This window comes from Brassica napus, chromosome C1, assembly GCF_020379485.1.
Source record: "Brassica napus cultivar Da-Ae chromosome C1, Da-Ae, whole genome shotgun sequence".
In the NCBI taxonomy this organism is placed as follows: Eukaryota; Viridiplantae; Streptophyta; class Magnoliopsida; order Brassicales; family Brassicaceae; genus Brassica; species Brassica napus.
Window position 1 is genome coordinate 18757232 of NC_063444.1, and position 10715 is coordinate 18767946.

At 38.1% G+C, this 10715-nt stretch overlaps 1 pseudogene; it reads left to right on the plus strand.

Annotated features, from left to right (window-relative positions):
* The first annotated feature begins 8676 nt into the window (after positions 1–8676).
* LOC106374858 lies at positions 8677–10127 on the plus strand (annotated as a pseudogene).
* Positions 10128–10715: the final 588 nt, after the last annotated feature.

Consider the following 10715-nt stretch of genomic DNA (forward strand, 5'->3'; position numbering starts at 1 on the left):
TTCGTTGCCGTCTGTCGCTATTTGTTTTTTCGCTACAGATTATCTCTTCTAGCTACAGAAAATTCCATCGCTATTTCATTGATTTCTTGTAGTGACGTCCTTTCGGCCACCATATTATTAACTATTTTATCGGTCACATAATTATATAAATGTTGCTTTGGTCTAGTGGTATTGCTGTCACAAAGTACTGCATGGAGGCTGGGTTCGACCGGCTCTGCAAATAACATTGGATTCTTATAGCATTACAAAATACATGGTAGCATAACATCTATCTATCTATATCTAATTATATAAAGAAGAGATGGATTCTCTTCTCAGAGAGACACGTCACTAATTGGATGTACGAGAGAGTGACACATGTGCAGATTTAGTGGGTTATTACAAGTGCAGATTTAGTGGGCTTGGGAAATGCGATCCCGGCATTTGAGTGTCTAAGGGCTGTTGGAAATCTGAAGTTTGGGCTCAAAAACAAAACCTAAACCGACATTGTCCTTCCTCCTCCTCAACATTGGCGACCAAATGATTTCTCAGGTTCGAGCTCCGTTTAGGTCTACCGACAATGGTGTTTTAGGAAGATTGTGAGAGACAAATCTTCTTGAGTAATCTTTAGATCGAGCTCCGTTCGTGTCCGTTCACCTGCGATTCATCTCCTCTGAAACGTTACGGGATGCATTCATCCATCGCCATTAACACAACCTTCTTAATTCCTTCACCTCATTCAATGCTTCTTATCTCTCTTAGAGACGGTGTATCTCCACGTATAAAAAGGTCAGCTTTCATCCCCTGAACATCATCGTCAAACTTCCTAATAACAATATAAATTTAAATTTCTTTTTCAGTTTAATAGCTAACTCATCTATCCTTCTCTCTGATTTGAAGTTTGACCAATCTTGAAGTTTCGAACTTTCAGATGTAAAAGCATCTTTCTTCTTATGAGTTTCAGTGATTTTATGTGTTTCAGATATGCTTTTTTTATTTAGTTCTGTTTTATCTGCGTCTTTATGTGTGAAATTGCCGCTTATGTAATTGCATCGTCTTTTGTCTTAGGACAGATCTCATGAGCGATCTTCTTATGTGAGTTTCAGTGATTCTACTGTCACTAATTTTAAATGCTCAGTTTGTTGCAGGCTTATCTTTCTCAAGCACAGAAGAGACATCAACCCTAGCATTTTCTCAATATGGCCGAGTACTTGGAGGTCAGCCTCTTAAATCTCAACACCAGTTTTAGTTCAGAATTTTTGGAAGCTGCATTTACACGCATGTCTTTTGTCTTCTTCAAATTTTTGGTCGTTTCAGTGGATGTTGTAATGGATGATGTTAAATTAAATGAAGGCCAAAAGGGTTTTCTTATGTCACATTCTCTTCTAAATAAGAAGCTGCAGAAGCTTTATTAGAACTAAATGGACAAGTATCAAATCTCTTCATTATTGTTTTTAAGTCTAGCAAGCTTTTTTCGTAAGTTCAGTATCATCTAAATCCTTTCACACAATAATTTTCTTTCGAACATATAGCTTTCTCATGTTAGGTGGGGAATGTATATGATGAATAACTGTGAATTTCCTGGTGGAGTACTGAATCATCAACTCTCCGTGCTGGTTATGTTGAGTAATGAATTTTGTTATTTTGATCACAGTTGGTAGACGGGCAGGTTGTGATCCGTGACACAACAAAAGTTGTAAAACAGAATCGACCCTTGCATATCAAAGACCCCAAAAAAATCCCTGCTCGATCTGTGGGCGTTGTGGATCCATCGGGATGGGTAAGATTTATTAACCTTGAGAGCAAGAAGATTGCATAGTGTATAATACTTATCATAGTGATGTTAATCAACTCTTCAGGTGTAGTGGTCACTGGTCACGAATATGTGTGCTCTCAAAAGAAACAGAGGAAGCTGAAGAGTAGCCCATATTCTGCTCCAAACACAGACCTGGCTCTCATGGCTTGCTCTCTCCTGATCCTTCGAGCTGAGATTCAATGCGAGAAACCAACCATGGTCTCTCATGAGAATTTTCAATGTCCCACAATAGCTCCTACAGACAAGCTGTTCTAAATGGTGACTTTTTTACTTACCAAAGTTTTTTTTGTGTTTTCTATTTGTAGAAAGTAGCTTCGAAAGTCTAAAAGGTGATTGGCTTGATGATAGTAGTGACATGTGAGAGAAAATCATTATGAAAAGTTGTCAACCTTTTCTCTGTTGTTTGATCGTGAGTACAACTGTACAGGAATTCTATGTGGGGAACAAGTGAGCATCGGGCCCCATAGATGAGAGCATTTAAACGAATCCAGTTTTCCATTTTCGATTCTTCTTGCCTGATCTCCATTTTAATTATGTGCAAGTTAGTCGTGTGTTTGATCATATACCTATTTTTTCGCGTACGATATTATTAGGCTTTAAGTCATTGTTTATTGATTATTAAGATATCAGTCTAGCTTCTCGATCCATTGTTTCAATAAAAAAGATTATATCTTGTAGGGAAAATTATCGGATAATAATTTCTTTGAGAGGTTGAGATGGAATGTGGACGGTTAGTGTTTAAGATAACCTTCTTATTTTTGGGAAAAAGATTTTCACTAAGGTTTGTGTTTGGAGATTTCTTAAAGACTCTTAGAATTCTTTATGAAATGTTTTCTCTCTATTGCTTTGCTTGATGTGGGATGATACAAATGGTGCTAAGCACCCCTATTTATACAAGTGAAGGAGCAAACTCTAATATGTTCTAGATTTCTCTAAATTATTATCTTATTTCAAAATATCTAACATTAATTATTCTACTCCATAACTTTCTCTCTTCTTCTCCATAATTCTAGATAATTTTTCATCCTTGTGCTCTTCTTTTGGGCTCTTAATATGGATCATGATTTTTGGGTTTTAGGCTAATGGAGAAAAAAACCAGCAAATCTCCCCCTTTCCGACTTAGCCCGAAACCGTTGTCATACCGGTGCCTTTGCAGCAATCTTCAAACTTCTTAATCGGTAATACCTTGGTCATAAAGTCTGACCAGTTTTCGTCGGTGTGTACCTTTGTTAGATGTATGAGCTTCTCTTCCAGAACTTCTCGGATCCAGTGATGTCGGATATCGATGTGCTTTGAGCGAGAGTGAAACGTTGGATTCTTTGCTAAGTGAATAGCACTTTGGTTGTCACATAGCATATTGTACTTGTCTTGCTTTACTCCCAACTCAAGCAAGAAGTTCTTCATCCATAGCATCTCCTTGCACGCTTCTGTTGTTGCGATGTACTCCGCTTCCGTGGTGGATAAGGCAACACACTTTTGTAGCTTTGATTGCCAAGAAACAGCTCCCCCTGCAAAGGTAGTCACGGATCCTCATGTCGATTTCCTTGAATCTTTATCACCAGCCCAATCTGCATCGGTGTAACCGTTCAACTCCAATTTTCCATTTCCAAAACATAGACACTTCTTCGTTGTGCCTCGTAGATAGCGTAGGATCCACTTAACTGCTTTCCAATGTTCTTTTCTTGGATTGGCGAGAAAGCGACTCACAACTCCTACGGCATAGGCAATGTCGGGTCTGGTGCACACCATAGCATAGATGAGACTACCCACTGCTGATGCATATGGGGTAGTCTTCATTTCCTCTTTTTCCTTCTCACTTGTTGGACTTTGCTTCGAACTTAGTTTGAAATGTCCACCAAGTGGAGTGCTCACCGGCTTTGCTTTGTGCATGTTGAATCTCTCCAACACCCTTTCAACATATCGTTCTTGGGACAACCATAAAAGCTTCTTTGGTCTATCCCGAGTGATCTTCATTCCAAGAATCTGTCTCGCTTGCCCCAGATCTTTCATCGCAAAACACCTTCCCAAATCTTTCTTTAATGCAGCTATCTTGTTGCGATCTTGGCCCATAATTAACATATCGTCAACATAGAGCAATAATATGAGAAAGTCGCCGCTTTCATACCTCTTTATGAAAACGCAATGATCATTCTTGGTTTTCTTGAAGTTATGATCCACCATGAAAGAGTCAAACTTCTTGTACCATTGTCTTGGGGCTTGCTTGAGGCCGTAAAGACTCTTCTTTAATCGGCAAACCAAGTCTTCTTTTCCTGGAATCTTGAATCCTTCAGGTTGCTCCATATAGATCTCCTCCTCGAGTTCACCATGTAGAAAGGCCGTCTTGACATCGAGTTGTTCAATATCCAAGTCTAGAACCGCTGCTAGACCAAGAACCACTCGGATAGAGGACATCTTCACCACTGGAGAGAATATTTCTTCAAAATCTATGCCTTTCTTCTGGTTGAATCCTTTCACAACCAATCGAGCTTTGTATCTTGGATTTGAGCTTCTCTCTTCATACTTCAACCTGTACACCCACTTGTTCTTCAAGGCTCTCTTTCCTTTTGGTAGCTTCATCAGCTCATAAGTGTGATTATCATGCAAGGATTGCATTTCATCTTGCATAGCTTCAACCCACTCATCTCTATGAGTGTATCCTACGGCCTCCTCGTAGCTTTGAGGCTCCCCCTCATCTGTAAGATTAACGTACTCATCTCGATAATATCTTACAGATGGTCGTGTCTCTCTTCCAGACCTTCTTGGCTCATGTTCTTCCTCTGGCTCCACTTGAACTTCTTCTTCACCTTCATCACCATTCGGATCCATGATGGGATCCCCTTCGCCATCATCTCCAATCACTTGTTCATGATCTTGAGGCTTATGAGAATCTTCATTCCTTACAACCCTTAGCTTTGGTTTCTTTGATTTGTTGATGTCTTCGATTGTTTGATCTTCGAAGAAAACAACATCTCTGCTCCGAATAATTTTCCTGTTAACCGAATCCCAAAGCCGATAGCCGAAATCATCTCTTGGTGACCCAACATAGATGCACTCTTTAGTCTTGGAGTCTAGCTTTGCTCGTTCATCCTTAGGTATATGAACAAACGCCCTGCAACCGAACACCTTCAAATGGTTGTAAGAGACCTTCTTACCCGACCAAACTTCCTCCGGGACATCGCCTTCCAAAGGAACTGATGGTGTAAGATTTATGACATCCACTGCAGTCTTTATGGCTTCTCCCCAAAATGGCTTGGGTAGTTTAGCATGAGAGAGCATGCACCGAACTCTTTCTGTGATCGTTCGATTCATTATTCCTGCTAGCCCGTTCAGTTGTGGCGTCTTTGGTGGTGTCTTCTCCATTCTGATTCCATGAGCTTTGCAAAACGCTTCAAAGGGACCTCGGTACTCTCCACCATTGTCAGATCGAACACACTTGAGTTTTTGACCTGTACTTCGCTCTGCTTGGGCTACAAATTCCTTGAAAGCATCAAGAACTTGATCTTTTGACTTCAAAAGGTATACCCATACCTTCCTTGAATGGTCATCAATAAAATTGACGAAATATGATGCCCCTCCATTGGATTTCTCGGACATGGAGCATACGTCAGTATGCACAAGATCAAGAATATGCTTTCTTCTCATAGGCGTAGATGATCTTCGGAAAGCGACCCTATGTTGTTTTCCGGCTAAGCAATCATGACATGGTGAGAGAGAAATACCTTTCATATCAGGAAGAAGTTTCTTTGCGAGAAAGTATATTTAAACCTTTCTCACTCATATGCCCGAGTCTTCTGTGCCATATATCCATGTCGTCACTTGCGACATTTACTTCTTCCTTGCAAAGCTTGGCTTGTGTTACATATAAAGAGCCTTCTTTTCTTCCTCGAGCCATGATCAAACTCCCTTTGGTTAGCTTCCATTTGCCACTGCCAAAGTGACTGTCCAAGCCGGCATCATCGAGCTTTCCGGTTGATATGAGATTGAGTCGCATGTCGGGAACATGTCTCACATCCTTGAGAACTATTTTACATCCAGTGTTTGATGTAAGAATAACATCCCCCTTTCCAATGATCTTGCTTCTTCCTTGATTTCTCATTTGAACATTACCAAAGTCACCGCTTTGATAGGTTGTGAAGAAGCTTCCATGAGGGGTGACGTGAAAAGAAGCACCAGAATCAACGATCCATGAGCTATCATCAGAGCTAAGATTACATTCTCCAACGAGATATAATTCTTCGCTCTGGTCTTCCACAATGGTGGTAGTCTTGTCTTCATACTTCTTTGTAGGATTGAGCCGGTCTGGTTTGATATTACCTGCTTGTTTGTCTTTCTTGAAAAATCGACATTCCGACTTCATGTGACCCGGTTTGCCACAGTAATAGCAAGTAACTCTCGGACGTGACTTAGATCTTCCTCGAGATTGGTCTCGTCCTCTGCTTCTGTTTTGGCCACGAGTCTCTTCTCTACCTCGTCTATCAACAATGTTAGCTTTTGAATAAGAACTCGAACCTCGCTCCTTCCTGCGAACTTCTTCATTTAGAAGGCTGTCAGTGACGGTGTCCATGGTAAGCTTTCCCTCCGGTGCTGAATTGCTTAGAGTGACAACTAGTGTGTCCCAACTCTCCGGTAGTGAACTAAGGAGTAAAAGGGCTTGCATTTCATCTTTAACCTTCATATCAACTTTGTTAAGCTGATTTACAATGCCCTTGAAATTGTTCAAGTGCTCTATCATGCTCTGGCAATCCTTGTACTCCAACTTTACCAACCGTTGAACAAGAAGAGCTTTGTTTCGAGGTGTTTTCTTTTGAATCATGGATTCAAGTTTTGTCCATAATTCAAAAGCATTTGTGTAGGTAGAGACATGTTTAAAGAGAGATCGGTCGACATACTTACGTACTACGGCAACCGCCTTTCTATTAAGAATCTCCCATGCTTTATCATCCTTTCCTTCCGGCTTATCCTTCATGATGATGGGCTCATGCAAATCCTTACAATAAAGGTGATCTTCCATCATCGGTTTCCAATAAGAGAAGTTGTCCGCCGTGAGCTTGAACATGTCACCTTCAACGGTAACGGTTGCCTCCATCTTCACTTCTTCAAAGATAACGGTAACCTTGCTCTGATACCAGCTGTAGGGAAAATTATCGGATAATAATTTCTTTGAGAGGTTGAGATGGAATGTGGACGGTTAGTGTTTAAGATAACCTTCTTATTTTTGGGAAAGAGATTTTCACTAAGGCTTGTGTTTGGAGATTTCTTAAAGACTCTTAGAACTTTTTATGAAATGTTTTCTCTCTATTGCTTTGCTTGATGTGGGATGATACAAATGGTGCTAAGCACCCCTATTTATACAAGTGAAGGAGCAAACTCTAACATGTTCTAGATTTCTCTAAATTATTATCTTATTTCAAAATATCTAACATTAATTATTTTACTCCATAACTTTCTCTCTTCTTCTCAATAATTCTAGATAATTTTTTATCCTTGTGCTCTTCTTTTGGGCACTTAATATGGATCATGATTTTTGGGTTTTGGGCTAACGGAGGAAAAAACCAGCATATCTTTGGTCCTCAACGTTAAAAAAAAACAATGGCAATTTTGTGCACTAATGGGACCGGGATTGTCTAAACACACCCATTGTTAATTTCTGTTGCACCTTGACAGAACACAGCTGATTCTGTTACAAAAAAGGAATCATAATTTAAACAATAATCATATAAACATTACCTTCTAATGCAAGTAAACATGTTACGGTCTCTTTACCACTATCACGCTCTTCGCCATCTTGGATGTTTAGACAAAATTTCAAAAGACATTACAAAAGCACTTGAACTTAGGTTCTATTTCTTTGGCAAATGTCATTCTTTACTCGATAAGAAGGTGAAGATAGCTTTCCAGGGAGGATCTACACAATAATTGGCCGACATACATAACCTTTTCCCCCGTCTAAAGCTTAAAACTCTTCCAACAAACATAATTATTTAAAACTAATCTACTAATTAAACTTTTCACGCCCATAACGGAAAAAAGTAACCCCACCAACTATGGGCACAAATTTTTAAAAAGACCAACAACACCAACACCTTTGAAGCTTACGCAGCCTATCAAATATGTCACCCGAATACTTCTTCGCCAGATTAAACTGCTCTTGCGAATCAAATTAATCGGTATTGTATACTATAAGCTTGCTTTAGAGACAAACGACATAATTCATATCATATATAATTCTTCCTCCCGTTTACCTCATATCATAATATAATTCTTCCGTTTACCTTCTAAAGTCTTCGCGCAAAGCATTATTAAAAAGCAAACATATTACCATATACATCATATCCAAATGCAAACAAAGCATATAACCAACCAGAACTTCAAAATTCTTATAATGAATAAGTTATTTCTTTTATATTGTCTATATCATTAGTTTTAAGAAAATGTATAAAAAATAATTTAATTTATGAAACAAATATATAACTAAGAGCGAAAATAATTTTACTCTACTAACTCTAATCTATTGTAATTTTTAAGAAAATCTATTGACTTATTGTTATTCTTAACTAGAATAAACATTGAGAGAAAAGAAATTATTATATTTTTACAAATGTATAGTCAAATAAATAGTTAAAATTGTTGTGAGAAATTTATGAATGTCAATGCTACCTTTAGTTAAAATAAATCAAACATTAAAATATATTTGTACTATTAGTTTATTCATTCGTCTGTCCGTAGGGTGGGTTTTCCCTAGTATATATATATATATATATATATCTATTACTATAAAGAAGAGCTTAACTCTTCTGTGAGGCTGCCACATCATCAATTAGGTAATTCTCAGTGTGCCACGTGTCCCTCTATCAAAACTATGCATTTTATTTACGGGCTTTCTTCATGATTTTGTGGGCCTTTTGTTTAATCCCGTGAGCAAGCCCGAGAGACAGCGAGACCAGCTGCACGACTTGGTTCATCTTCTTCTTCCACACTGAATCCACAAATCTCCTCCTTCGTTATCTGATACAGCTATGGAGTTTCGAGATTTTCAATCCACTTGAAGGATCGGTTTGTAAAATATTTGATCCCCACGTTTTGTCTTCTCATCTGATCAACGAAAACATTTTGCCTAATTGATTCATCCTCTTTATCATACTCCTTAACTCCATCACCTCTTCATGTACGATCTGTTATTGAATACACTTTATTACTCTTCAAGGCAGTGTCTCTACTCCTATAAAAGGTATGCCTTTATTTCCTTGAACATCATCATACTTTTCTCTAAAATGGCTAACTCATCAATCCTTTTTTCAGATTTGAAGTCAGGCCAACGTTCTTCCACCTTGGAGGGGAGGTTGCTTAGATTCTGGGTTTTAAGTTCATATATAGATGTTCATGGTGTAATCAGCCTCACCCCCTTAGATACATAGCTTCACAGATATTGGTGATGCCCTCAAGCTCCACCACTTCGTTCTTTCTAAGAACGTTAACATATTCTCAAGAACATGGTTTGGTTGCTGACAACAACAAGAAAATCTCGGTAAGAGTTATTCAACATTGTAAACTAATGATCTCTTATGTGATTTTACTATTTAGTGGTGGATATTGGTTGGGTTTTGAATTAAGCAGGAAGCAACATAGATTTTGGTTAAGCGATTGGGTCAGTTGAAAGCAAACAAGAAACTATTGTAGAAACCGAGGAAATAAGAATCCAAAAGCTAAAGCCATGAAGATTATGACTGAAATGGAATCTTAATGAAATGACAGTGATTGTGGCATAGGAAAAGTTGTTGATATGACGTCTTTCGGAAATAAGGCTACACTGATTCTTGAGTTGTTACAGCCATAATCTGGAGTGAAACCCTTCCCAGAATGTAAGAACGCAGATAAATAATTGGAGCTTGCTCTACTGCAATCAGCTGCTGCATCGATAGCCTTTTGCTCAATTGTTAATCCTGGACAGATATTGAAGAATGTAGAAGTAGTTTCAGTTGTTTGATTGCCACTGAAAAGAGTAGAAGTTTGTATTGGAAGAAAGTGCAAGAAGTAAGGAAGAGTTGCGTTATTGGATAAGTTTCAGAAGGCAACTGTCATTGAAGGGTTTGCTGTGGCTTGCAAGTGCTTGGGAAAGTGTTGAGATTGTCAAAATGTAAAGTACTAAACGAGTCTGATCTGTGATGACTTTCTGTTAACACCTTCCAAGGCCGTTTGTATTGGAGTTGGGTTGCAGGATGTGGAAACTATTGTGGTGAAAATATACTTTACTTCTCTATATAAAACGTTCTGATCTTCTTCTCTCTCTTTGTGCACTGTCAAAATCTATACCAATTTTTTTCTATGTTGCTAATGATAGAACTCAAAGAAAAATGAAATTAAGATGTTATTTTAAAAAAAATATAACCTAAACCGACTAGCTAGGGTTAACCGGAATTGGTATTACATAGTGTTATGTTCTAGACTAAGGTGATTTGCTCATTTTTATTGGTAGTTTGCCCATATTTCAGTGCTAATATCCGATAATTTCCTTTAGGTTTCATCATTACGCTTCCTAATAAAACACAGACAAGTAAAAGTAAAAATAAATATGAAAAAGAAATGACAGAGCAAATATGTTGTAATGTTAATCGAGCATAGCTATCAAAAGAAAATAAAAACGTGTAAGATGTAGTTGACTGTATTGGGTTAAAAAAACATAGTAATGACATTCTCCAACGGTATATTCCCTTTGCATTTCCAATATTAGATCATCTCAATAGACAAGATTTGTTTGATGTTTTAGTACCAATACCTGCAAATTGTAACGAGTCTTTCTTTGTTATGACCAGCATTGAAGAAAATCCTCTGTGTGACCAAAATGAAAATTTCAAAGAAGAATCAAGAGAAATGCGAAACATAAAAACAATGACACCCAAGAACATCAATATAATAAAATATT